Source organism: Lupinus angustifolius, unplaced genomic scaffold (genome assembly GCF_001865875.1).
Source record: "Lupinus angustifolius cultivar Tanjil unplaced genomic scaffold, LupAngTanjil_v1.0 Scaffold_21_138, whole genome shotgun sequence".
Classification (NCBI taxonomy): domain Eukaryota; kingdom Viridiplantae; phylum Streptophyta; class Magnoliopsida; order Fabales; family Fabaceae; genus Lupinus; species Lupinus angustifolius.
The window spans coordinates 13,968-18,533 of record NW_017719677.1 but is presented as its reverse complement, the minus strand read 5'-3'; positions in this window follow the sequence as shown (position 1 = coordinate 18,533).

Here is a 4,566-nt window from a genome sequence, read left to right as displayed (position 1 = left end):
GGCTGATGAGGAGGATTCTGAAGAAAAAGAAATTGATGAAGAGGAGAACTCAGGAGTAGAGGTAAGGACTCTTCATTCATTACAACTGTCCTTATACTCAATGAAGGGGCTCACTTCTTCAAGATCTTGGAAGATCAGAGGTATTTTAAGGGAGACACCTGTGGTAGTGATGATAGACTGTGGGGCCTCTCATAATTTCATCTCAAGGCAATTGGTGGAGGATTTACAGCTTAAGGTGGAGGAGACCAGGACTTATGTGGTGGAAGTAGGGGATGGGCATCACATACAGTGCCAAGGTAAGTGTGATATGCTCAAATTTCTCATGCAAACACTTGAAGTAATTCAAGACTTTTATCTCTTTGAATTAAAGGGAGTGGACATGGTTCTAGGCTTAGAATGGTTGGCTAGCCTAGGGGGGGGTAAGGGCTTGTTTTGGGAGGATGAAGTTGTCAGTCAGAAAGGAGGGTGCTAACATTACTATAGTTGGGGATCCTTCTCTAACTAAGGCTGAATTGTCACTGGGATCTTTTATGCAAGTATTACTCGAGGAGGGGAGAGGTTTACTACTACAGTGTGAAGAGGCTTCACCAACCAAAACAGAGGGGGTGTTCCCAGCAGAGTTGGAAGAAGTGATGCATCAGTTTCAATCCGTATTTCGGGATATCCAGGGCCTTCCTCCAACTAGGAGACAGGACCATGCTATTCATTTGAAGGAGGGGGCAGGGATCCCTCATCTAAGGCCCTATAGGTGCCCTTACTATCAGAAATCAGAAGTGGAAAGGTTGGTAGCTGAGATGTTGGAGGCTGGGGTCATTAGGCCTAGTATTTCTCCTTATTCTAGTCCTATAATTCTAGTTAAGAAGAAGGATGGAGGGTGGAGATTTTGTGTGGACTACAAGGCTCTTAACAAGATAACCATCCCAAATAAATTCCCCATACCTTTGATTGAAGAACTGCTGGATGAGTTAGGAGGGGCTAGAGTCTTCTCTAAGTTGGATTTGAAATCTGGGTATCACCAGATTAGGATGAGGCCAGAAGATATAGAGAAGACAGCTTTTAGAACTCATGAGGGCCATTATGAGTTTTTGGTGATGCCCTTTGGGCTAACCAATGCCCCATCCACCTTCCAATCTCTGATGAATGAGATCCTGAAGCCTTATCTCAGAAAATTCACACTAGTGTTCTTTGATGATATCTTGGTTTATAGCCAGGATATGGTTTCTCATGGCCAACATTTAGGGTTGGTCTTGGAACTACTAATGCAGAATTCCTTCAAGGCCAATCCCAAAAAATGCAGCTTTGGTCAGTCTAGTATTGAATACCTGGGGCATGTCATCTCTGAAGGAGGGGTATCTGCTGATCTTTCTAAGGTAAAGGATATGATCTCTTGGCCTGTTCCTACCAATATTAAGGGGTTGAGAGGTTTCCTGGGGCTCACAGGTTACTACAGAAAATTTGTCCAAAATTATGGAAGAATGGCTAGGCCACTAACTGAACTTCTCAAAAAAGATGCCTTTAATTGGTCTGAGGATGCCAATGCTGCTTTTGAGAAGTTAAAGGGAGCTATGATTGAGTTACCTATGTTAGCTATCCCTAATTTCAATAAGGAATTTATAGTGGAGACTGATGCTTCTAGTAAAGGCTTAGGTGCAGTATTGATGCAGGAGGGAAGACCCCTAGCCTTTTGGAGTAAGGGTTTGTCTTTTAAGGCTCATCAAAAATCTGTGTATGAGAGAGAGTTAATGGCTTTGGTGCAGGCTATCCAGAAATGGAGGCACTACCTTATGGGCAGACATTTCATCATCAGAACTGATCAGAGGAGTCTGAAATTTTTGACAGAACAGAGGCATTTTTCTGATGTTCAGTTTAAGTGGGCAGTGAAGTTGGTGGGTCTGGATTTCGAGATACAATATAAGCCTGGCAAGGAAAATTCTGTTGCTGATGCTCTGTCCAGGAAGTTAATGTATGTTGCCATTTCTATGATTAATAATGAGGAGGTGGAATTATGGATCCAAGAGTTACAGTTGGATCCTAAATGGAGGAAGGTGATGCAAGAATTAATAATTTCTTCTAATTCTCACACAGGCTTTGAACTAAAAAAGGGGGTCCTCTACTACAAAGGAAGGCTGGTTTTGTCTAAGGGATCCAACAGAATTCCCCTAATCTTGTCTTAATGCCATAATACACCTGCTGGAGGGCACTCAGGGTATCTAAGGACCTACAAGCGAATTGCAAGCTTCTTATTTTGGGAAGGAATGAGGACTGATATTAAGGCCTTCATAGTAGAATGTGAGACCTGCCAAAGGAACAAATATTCAACCTTGGCTCCTGCAGGGTTGTTGCAACCCCTTCCTATCCCTCAACAAGTTTGGACGGATGTCTCCATGGATTTCATAGGGGGTCTTCCTAGAGCTAAGGGTAAGGACACTATTTTTGTAGTAGTGGATAGACTTACTAAGTATGGCCACTTCTTTGCCCTAGGGCACCCCTACTTAGCCAAGGATGTAGCTGTTGTGTTCTTGCAGGGAGTAGTCAAATTGCATGGTTTCCCTAATTCAATAATTTCAGACAGGGGCCCCTTATTCTTGAGTCATTTTTGGAAGGAATTGTTTAAAATGGCTGGGACACAATTGAAATTTAGCACCTCTTATCATCCTCAAACAGATGGGCAGACTGAGGTTACTAATAGGTGCTTAGAGACTTACTTGAGGTGTTATGTGGGTCCAAGACCCAAGCAGTGGGTGGAGTGGTTGCATTGGGCGGAATTTTGGTATAATTCCAACTATAATCAATCAGCTAGAATGACCCCTTTCAAGGCCCTATATGGGAGGGAGCCTCCCCTGCTAATCAGAGCAGGGACTATACCTTCTAGAGTGGAGGAGGTCAATTGTTTATTTACTGAAAGAGATGGGATAATAGAAGAGTTGAAGACTAACTTGGCTAAGGCACAAAACTACATGAAGCAAGTAGTTGACAAACATAGAAGAGCAGTGGAATTTCTACTAGGGGATTGGGTGTTCCTCAAGCTACAGCCTTATAAACTAAAGTCCCTAGCTGCTAGACCATTTGCTAAACTAGCCCCTAGATACTATGGTCCTTATCAGGTTGTTCAGAAGGTAGGAGGGGTGGCATATAAATTGGATTTGCCTGCTGTATCCAAGGTACATCCAGTCTTCCATGTTTCATTGTTGAAGAAGGCACTTAAATCCCATCAGCAGTCTCAGCCATTACCACCAATGCTAAATGAAGAATTGATCCTAGAAGTGAATCTAGAGGACATCACGGATTACAGGGGAATGGAGCAGGGCAGGCTAGAAGTCTTAGTCAAGTGGTAGAATCTCCCTGAGCATGACAACACTTGGGAGACAACAGCTAGTGTTCAAGCCAATTTTCCAAACTTCCAACTTGAGGACAAGTTAAAAAGTTTAGGGGGGGGGGTAGTGTTAAGACTCATAACAAACCTGAATTGAAACACGTGTATAAAAGAGGTAAGAGGAAAACGTGGTTGTTAAATAACCAACTTTCCCTCCATTTCTCTGGTAGTTATGACAATTAGGAAACTATTAATAGGAGGTTAGCCTAAGGGTAGGGGTATTGGAGAGTTAAGCAATTGATTGAGGAATCAGTAGGGAAATAGGATTGTGGGATCCTCTATCTTGTATCTACATTCACACTACTCTGTAATTCTTTCTTCTCAATAAAAATCATAGAACCCTACCACAAGTCTAGTTGATTGTGGGTTAGGGGCAATTTCTTCAATTCTGTCTAAATTTCTCTTACCTAGATACCAGTATTTATCAGCTTAGTTTTCTTGGGATGATGTGTGCAAGCCGAAAATTAAGGGGGGTTGAGGGTGAAAAGGCTAGATTTATTTAATGAATCACTATTGAATAAATGGAAGTGGATGAGGTTGAGTGAATCTAGTTCTTTATGGGTGTCCACGCTTAATTCCAAGTATGGACAAGGTACATTGGTTAATGCAAACAGGTCTTCCTCAATTTGGTGGTAGGATTTATGGAAAGGTGATTAAGTGATAGGTCAGGAAAGGAATCTATTTGAGCCTTGTACTTAGAAGGAACTTAGAGGTGAGATGTCAACTTTATTTTGGGAAGACTATTGGTGTGGTCTGCAATGTTTGAAACAATTATTTCCTAGACTCTATCTTTTGTCTCTTAATAAAAATTACTGGTAGCTAAGTCGAGAGTTTGGAGAAATGATAAATGGTTGTGGTTGTTGTATTGGAGAATATCATTATTTGACTGTTATGAAGCATTAAGGGTAAACTTTTACAATCAGATTCAGTCTCATTCACCCATAAAAATTGTTTGAATGAATTTTATTATTTATATATCTATTTAAATCTATTAGCTCTAATATATAAAATGAAAACATGACTAAGGGGTAAATGAGTAATTGAGTAGGTGTAATTTCTATATTACATTTTCCCCTCTTTAAAATAATGTTAACATTTAAATCACATATTTAGTGTGGTTGATCTTTAATTTCATTTTAAATTTAATTCTATACATTTTCTTCTAAATTAAAAATTTAAATTTAGATTTATCT